Source organism: Macrotis lagotis, chromosome X (assembly GCF_037893015.1).
Source record: "Macrotis lagotis isolate mMagLag1 chromosome X, bilby.v1.9.chrom.fasta, whole genome shotgun sequence".
In the NCBI taxonomy this organism is placed as follows: domain Eukaryota; kingdom Metazoa; phylum Chordata; class Mammalia; order Peramelemorphia; family Peramelidae; genus Macrotis; species Macrotis lagotis.
In genome coordinates, this window is record NC_133666.1 from 11,757,446 (window position 1) to 11,766,600 (window position 9,155).

The window sequence follows — 9,155 nt, forward strand, 5'->3', positions numbered from 1 at the left end:
TCCCTCCCAGGCTCCCATCACCCTTGAGCCCTTCTTCTCTGCCAAGAAAACTCCAAGTGGGGCCACAGAGATTTGGACACAACTGAAAACAAGTGATTAACAACAAATCTGTACCTACTCGTGTGGTCAGTCAACATACATTCATTATAAGTCCTTGTTTGCTATGTGCCAGGTGTGTTCTGAGCACTGGGGATACAAAGAAAGGCAAAAACAATCCCTGCCTTCAAGGAGCTCCCAGTCTAATGAGGGATTCACATAGATTCAAAAGAAACTGCAGTAAACGACTACAGCAATCTACTGTTTGGCAAACCCAAAGACATCAGCTTCTGGGATAAGAACTCACTATTGGACAAAAATTGTTAGGAATAAGGTCAAAATGGTACAGGATTTAGACATAAAGGGTGACACCAGAGATAAAATAATGACCCAAGAAATACTCTATCTTTCAGAGCTATGAAAAGGGAATAAATTTATGACCAAACAAGAATTAGAGTACATTATAAACTGAAAAATGAAGGATTTTGACTATATTAAATTAAAAAGGTTTTGCACTAGTAAAACTAATGCTTCTAAAATTAGAAGGAAAGCAGAAAGCTGGGAAACAATCTTCACAACCATGAGTTCTGATAAAGGTCGCATTTTTTTTTAGGTTGTTGCAAGGCAATGGGGTTAAGTGGCTTGCCCAAGGCCACACAGCTAGGTAATTATTAAGTGTCTGAGACCAAATTTGAACCCAGGTCCTCCTGACTCCAGGGCCGGTGCTTTATCCACTATGCCACCTAGCCGCCCCTAAAGGTCTCATTTCTAAAATATATAGAGAATTACATCAAATTTATAATGTTACAAGTCATTCCTCAATTGATAAATGGTCAAAGCATGTGAATAGACAGTTTTCAAATGAAGAAATTAAAGCTATATATAATCATATGAAAAAATACGTCAAATCATTATTGATTAGAGAAATGCAAATTAAAACAACAATGAGGTATCATCTTACACCTGTTAGATTAGCCAACTTCATTTTGGAGTTTCTTTACAGAATAAAAGGGAATAAAAGGGAATAAAAAGGAAAATGATCAATGTTGGAGAGGTTGGGACATTGATGGGACATTGATGTATTTCTGGTGGAGTTGTGAACAGATTCAACCTTTCTGGAGAGCAATATGAAACTATGCCCAAAGGGCAATAAAACTGTTCATACCCTTTGACCCAGCTATTCCAATTCTAGGTCTCTATCCATAAGAAATTGTAAAAAACGGGAAAAGTCCTACATGTTCCAAAATATTCATAGCAGCTCTTTTTATAGTGGTAAAGAATTGGAAATTGAGGGGATGCCCATCCATTGGGGAATGGCTAAACAAGTTATGGTAACATAAATACTATGGAATATTATTGTTCTATAAGAAACTATAAATGGTCAGACTCTAGAGAAGCATGGAATGACTCACAGGGGATCTGATACTGAGCGAAGGGAGCAGAACCAAGAGAACAATGTACACATTAACAGCAACACTGTAAGATGCTCAGCCTTGATGGAAGCAGCCCTTCTTAGCAGTTCAGATTAGGATAGCCCTATTAGACCTGCTATGGACAATGTTATCTCCATATAGAGGAAGAAAAACAAAACAAAAGAAACCAACCCTTCAGAATCTGATAAACACCTTATAAAAATTATCTCTTATGTATCTCTTTCCCTTAATCCTAATTCCTTATACCAAAAATGACTAATCTGTAAACATTTTTATCAAAAATATGTATGTACAATGCTAACCTGATTGGTCACCTCTGAGGGGGAGGGGGGGTGGGAAAGGAAGGTGGAAGGAAATTTTTCAACTTAAAAATATACATGTAAAAATGGATGAAAAAAATAAATATATTAAAAAAAGAATCACTGAACTTGGGGCAGCTAGATGGTGCAGTGGATAGAGTATCAGTCCTGGAGTCAGGAGGACCTGAGTTCAAATCCATCCACAGATATTGAATAATTACCTAGCTGTGTGACCTTGGGCAAGTGACTTAACCTCATTGCCTTGCCAAAAAAAAAAAAAAAAAAAAGGAACAATGAACTACCTGAAAACCGTGATTGATTAAAGGAGCTTGGATATCATATTTCAAGAAATCATTAAAGAACACTGTCCAAATATATAGAAATCAGAGGAGAAAGTGAAAATAGAATTTGTCGATCACTTCCTGAAAGAAACTCCAAAATGAAAGCTCCTAGGACCATCATAATCAAAATCCAGAACTTCTTTATATTAATATGTGTGTATGTGTATATGTGCACATGCGCGCACGTGTGTGTGTGTGTGTGTGTGTGTGTGTGTGTATACAAATGTAAGCAGTTAGAAAAAAAGAATTCAAGTGCTAAGGAACCACAGTCAGGATCACACTGAATTTATAGTTCAAATTTAAAGGAGCAAAGAGTTTGGAATACAATTTTCCAAGAGACAAAAGCTATAGCAAGTGAGTCAAAAGGAAAGACTGAAAGAATCTGCAGAATTTTTCTGGATGTCTAAGATGAGTAAGGCTGTCATGGCCTTAGGCTATGAAAGCTAATAGAGCATTCTTTCTTTCTTTCTTTCTTCCTTCCTTCCTTCCTTCCTTCCTTCCTTCCTTCCTTCCTTCCTTCTTTCTTTCTTTCTTTTTCTTTCTTTCTTTCTTTCTTTCCTTCTTTCTTTCCTTTCTTTCTTTCTTTCTTTCTTTCTTTCTTTCTTCCTTCCTTCCTTCTTTCCTTTCTTTCTTTCTTTCTTTCTTTCTTTCTTTCTTTCTTTCTTTCCTTTCTTTCTTTCTTCCTTCCTTCCTTCCTTCCTTCCTTCCTTCCTTCCTTTCTTTCTTTCTTTCTTTCTTTCAACAAGAAGCGTATTTAAACATAACATCCCAGAGTGAATCCAAAGAAGTTGAATAACTGAAGATCAGAAGCTCAGCAAATAGAAGTGTGAAAACACTATAGAGACTATATCTAGCAAAAAAGGAAGAAGTTGTGTGGTATGATAGAAAACCATCTTTGGGATTAAAGGAACTAGGTTTGAATCCTGCCACTGCATACTACTTATGAGACCTAGAACAAATCATCTGACCACTCTGGGTCTCAGTTTCTTTATTCGTAAAATGAGGATATGGGAATAGGTGGTTTCTAAAGTCTCTTCTATCTTTTGGTTTATGGTGTATGAAATGTAAGATCCAGCACAAAAGCACATTGACATTGCCAGAGGATACTGGAGTGTAAGTTGCCCCAGCCCATATAAATTCCTAGCAGCATATCCCTTCATATGTATTCCCTGGTCACATATCTTTTCTGAATGTGTGCACTTCTCATATTAATGATGTGATACCTGTGGAAGAGTAGCCCTTTGGGCATAGTAGGATCTTTTCTTTTTCACTTGCTAGTCTTTATGATTAAATGTCTTTTGCTTTAGAGTGACATACCTTTTCTGCTTGGCTTATTTAAAATCAACAATAGGGGCTTATGAGTCATGATTTTGCATCATATTGACTCATAGAGCACCACAACCCTGTGAGAGTTTTCTAGGGGCCTATGTGTGCGGCACAGAAATATATCTATTTTTTCAGTCTTTTATGCAAAAAGTGATCATTTACTGAAGAATTATAAATAACTTGCAGAAAGACAGAAATATTGGTACATTTGTTTTACAGACCAGAGTATAATAAACACCATAATCAACAAGCAAAATCTAAATGGAGGATATAGACTTCACCACAGGCCACAGAATTTTATTTATTTGTTTGTTTGTTTGTTTATTTTAGGTTTTTGCAAGGCAAATGGGGTGAAGTGGCTTGCCCAAGGCCACACAGCTAGGTCATTATTAAGTGTCTGAGGCCACATTTGAACTCAGGGACTCCTGCCTCCTGGGCTGGTGCTCTATCTACTGCACCACCTAGCCACCCCCATGATTTTTTTTGAAGCTAAATGTAAAACTACAGTTTTATCTATTGAATTCAGTCTTTTCCCACTTAGCCCTTAGTTTCCCTTAGTTGAGATTCTTTTGGATCCTGACTCTTTATTGTCTCCTCACCCTACTGTCCACTACTCCACCCTCCTTCCAGTTTTGAGTCATCTGCAGGTTTGGCCTGGTATTGGTGGGTGGGTGGGGGTTCGATAGGCTTTATCAGGAAAGTCTCATTAACTGAATATGATCATGGAGAGATGCATCTTCGTTATCATCATGAATGAATGAAAAGTCTTCCAATTTGGGGATAATTTGATTTGTTTAGGCTCCTGGGGGATGAGTCATTCCTTTGTACTGTCAGTAAAAAATGTCACTAAAGATGATTTCTAGGCAAGAGTGCCTGGGCCATGCAGGTTGTCAAGAGAGAAAAAGAATTTATGATCCCAAAGCTGGAAGAGCAGAAAGAGACTGCGCCATGATATAGACTTTTGCTCCACTGCTAGCATATGTCATTGAGCAGTGCTTGTCCAGTGGGAAAAAAAGGTGTTGCTTTTCTAGACACCTTAATTTAATTTCCTTTCCAAGAAAAGTCCAAATCTTTTTTATTTATTTTTATTAAAGATTTTATTAATTTTGAGGTTTACAAATTTCCCCCAATCTTACTTCCCTCCCCCCCACCCCCACAGAAGGCATTCTGTCAGTCTTTACATTGTTTCCATGGTATACATTGATCCAAATTGAATGTGATGAGAGAGAAATCAGATCCTTAAGGAAGAAACATAAAGTATAAGAGATAGCAAGATCAGACAATAAGATACCAGTTTTCCCCCTAAATTAAAGGTAATAGTCCTTGGTCTTTGTTCAAACTCCACAGTTCTTTCTCTGGATACAGATGGTATTCTCCATTGCAGACAGCCCCGAATTGTCCCTGATTGTTGCACTGATGGAATGAGCAAATCCATCAAGGTTGATCATCGCTCCCATGTTGCTGTTAGGGTGTACAGTGTTTTTCTGGTTCTGCTCATCTCACTCAGCATCAGTTCATGCAAATCCCTCCAGGCTTCTCTGAATTCCCATCCCTCCTAGTTTCTAATAGCACAATAGTGTTCCATCACATACATATACCACACTTTGCTAAGCCATTCCCCAACTGAAGGACATTGACTTGATTTCCAATTCTTTGCCACCACAAACAGGGCTGCTATGAATATTTTTGTACAAGTGATGATTTTACCCTTTTTCATCATCTCTTCAGGGTATAGACCCAGTAGTGGTATTGCTGGATCAAAGGATATGCTCATTTTTGTTGCCCTTTAGGTGTAATTCCAAATTTCTCTCCAGAAAGGTTGGATGAGTTCACAGATCCACCAACAATGTAATAGTGTCCCAGATTTCCCACAACCCTTCCAACAATGATCATTATCCTTTCTGGTCATATTGGCCTGTCTGAGAGCTATGAGGTGGTACCTCAGAGAAGCTTTAATTTGCATTTCTCTAATAAGTCATGATTTAGAGGAATTTTTCACATGACTATGGATCACTTTGATCTCCTCATCTGTAAATTGCCTTTGCATATCGTCTGACCATTTGTCAATCTGGGAATGCCTTTTTTTTTTTAAATATGACTCTGTTCTCTGTATATTTTAGGAATGAGTCCTTTGTCAGAAACACTAGTTGGAAAGATTGTTTCCCAGTTTACTACATTTCTTTTGATCTTGGTTACAGTGGTTTTGTCTGTGCAAAACCTTTTTAATTTAATGTAATTGAAACCATCTAGTTTGTTTTTAGTAATGTTCTCCAACTCTTCTTTAGTCATAAACTGCTCCCCTTTCCATAGATCTGACAGGTAAACTAGTCCTTGATCTTCTAATTTGCTTATAGTATTGCTTTTTAGTCTAAATCCTGTATCCATTTGGATCTTATCTTGGTATAGGGTGTGAGGTGTTGGTCTAATCCAAGTTTCTGCCATACTAACTTCCAATTTTCCCAACAGTTTTTATCGAAGAGAGTTTTTTTCCCAATAGCTGGACTCTTTGGGTTTATCAAACAGCAGATTACTGTAATCGTTCCCTGCTGTTGCACCTAGTCTATTCCACTGGTCCTCCACTCTATTTCTTAGCCAATACCGGACAGTTTTGATGACTGATGCTTTATAATATAACTTTAGATCAGGTAGGGCTAAGCCCACTTCAAAAATTCCAAATCTTTAGGGTAGTGCTATAAGACTGAAGACCTATAATAAGTTCCTGGGCTGGAAGGTGTGAATCACTGAAAAGGGAAGGAGAATAATTATATTAACTGTTAATGGACTCTCCCAAGTTCCTTGTATTGTTTTTGCATTTTCTGCTAACTGTTGCCCCAGAAATGGGCAAGCTAGCTTCCAGCCTGGAGGCTTCATCAAGAGAGATCTACTCTTGTCAAGAATGTCTGAGAGAGCGAAAGCTCATCTGTCCAGAGAAGAGACCTCATAACTAGATTCTAACCAAGTTTCTACAAAGCCTTACATGTTATTCTGTGAAAAAGATGCAAAGGTGGGCTATATTAAGTATCCCAGCATCTCATATTGAGGTCAGCATGTGACTCACACCATTCCTAAGAACCATAATAAAATGTCATTGGGAAATATTAGACAAAATGAATAAAAATATGTAGATAATTTCAATATGTGATTTTCTAAGTCAGTATGCAGTCCATGGGGTTCCTGATTCTGGTTTAAGCAGCCTTATCGCTTCTTAAGTTAGATAGCACTGGACTAGAAAATCAAATATTAAAGGACGTTGGAACTGATTGAATGATCAGAACCAAAGAGCAGTCATTAATGATGACATATCCAGCCTGGAAGTTGGACGCTAGTCAAGAAATACTGGTATCTGGTTAACAGTTTTAGCCATACCTTATGGAATAGCATCCCAAGTTCGTGGCTTACCATTCAATCTTGGGGGCTGCTTTCCAAATCATATCTCTTTAGCCTATTTTGCTCCCATCCAGAGATTTTTCTGGGAACTCCAAAATATTTTCATTTTGTCTAAAAATCTCATCAAAACGTCCCCAGTTCCAATATAATCACACAAGGTAAGAATTTATTTCACTTATACTCTTTATTTTGTTCCCACAGAAAATGCAAAAACAATACAAGGAACTTGGGAGAGTCCATTAACAGTTAATATAATTATTCTCCTTCCCTTTTCAGTGATTCACACCTTCCAGCCCAGGAACTTATTATAGGTCTTCAGTCTTATAGCACTACCCTAAAGATTTGGAATTTTTGAAGTGGGCTTAGCCCTACCTGATCTAAAGTTATATTATAAAGCATCAGTCATCAAAACTGTCCGGTATTTGCCGGGTTTTTATTCACAACGCCGGCTTCTTTATGCTAGTCCGTCCTCTTACTCACCAGTCCAACGCGTGATGAGTCTTCGGGGTACCTCCGGCCCCCACTCTTTGATGGGGGAAGAACCAGACAGAGCGCCTGAGGTGGGTCATGAGTCTTTATTCTTCTGTGATCACATTCCCGCTCCCCCCCACCTCTCAGCAGACACTTTTATCCCCTCTGTCCTCCCTCCCATGAACTCTTACTCAATGAGGGGCCGAGTTCTGTAACATTCCCTTATAAAGTGATTATGTTTCCCCCTCTAAGCGACCGCCAAGCCTCTTCCCCCCGCCCCCAACAGGTATTGGCTAAGAAACAGAGTGGAGGACCAGTGGAATAGACTAGGTGCAATAGCAGGGAACGATTACAGTAATCTGCTGTTTGATAAACCCAAAGAGTCCAGCTATTGGGAAAAAAAACTCTCTTCGATAAAAACTGCTGGGAAAATGGGAAGTTAGTATGGCAGAAACTTGGATTAGACCAACACCTCACACCCTATACCAAGATAAGATCCAAATGGATACAGGATTTAGACTAAAAAGCAATACTATAAGCAAATTAGAAGATCAAGGACTAGTTTACCTGTCAGATCTATGGAAAGGGAAGCAGTTTATGACTAAAGAAGAGTTGGAGAACATTACTAAAAACAAACTAGATGGTTTCAATTACATTAAATTAAAAAGTTTTTGCACAGACAAAACCACTGTAACCAAGATCAAAAGAAATGTAGTAAACTGGGAAGTAGTAGGTGGGATTCAAGATCAAATATCACCCTGACCAGTGCTCAGTGGTGAATGGCTTCCTTGGCTCAGAAGGGAGCTGAATTATGATAGATCTCCTGAAGGTCAAGGTAACACTTGCTTGATCCTTACAAAGAGAGTGCTTAGTCCATTTGTTGACGTAGGTCTTCCTAGGAATATTCTTATCTGCTCTATGCCAATCAGCCAGTTGAATGAGCTGGAGTAGGGCCTTGGCCAGTAAGTGCAGAAGGAAGGGGAATGCCCAGGTAGAACTTCCCTATTGACCAAGCTAAATATTTACATGTTACAAGCAATATTACAAACACCCCATCAGTAGAATGTATGTGATTATTTAACATTAAGTATATTTCTCTTTTTTTTGGCAAGGCAATGAGGTTAAATGACTTGCCCAAGGTCACACAATTAGGTAATTATTAAGTGTCTGAGGTCACATTGGAACGCAGGTCCTCCTGACCAACATTGAGTATATTTTAAGGAAGTCAGTTTAATTCTATGAACAGAGTAGTGAGCCTGGAGTCAAAAAGAGCTGCATGCAGAGTCTGCCTTAGACACATACAGGCTGCGTAACTGTGGACAAGCACTTTAACCAGCTGCCCTGCTGATAAAACATCACAACCTGGTGGGAAGGGGGAGGATGTACTGCAGTCATACTTTCCCCCCATCTTTCTCTTTCTTTCCTTTTAGAAAGATTTTATTTATTTTGAATTTTACAATCCCCCCCCCCCCAATCTAGCTTCCCTCCTCCCTCCCCCCACAGAAGGCATTCTGTTAGTCTTCACATTGTTTCCATGGTATACACTGATCTCAGTTGAATGTGATGAGAGAGAAATCATATCTTTAAGGAAGAAAAATCAAGTATAAGAGATAGCAGAATTACATAATAAAATAACGGGTTTTTTTAAATTAAAGGAAATAGTCTTTGGCCTTTGTTCAAATTCTACAATTCTTTCTCTGGATACAGATGGTATTCTCCATCGCAGATACCCCAAAATTGCTGCACTGATGGAATGAGCAAGTCCATCAAAGTTGATCATCACCCCCCATGTTGCTATTAGGGTGTACAGAGTACTTCTGGTTCTGCTCATCTCACTCAGCATCAGTTCATGTGAATCTTTC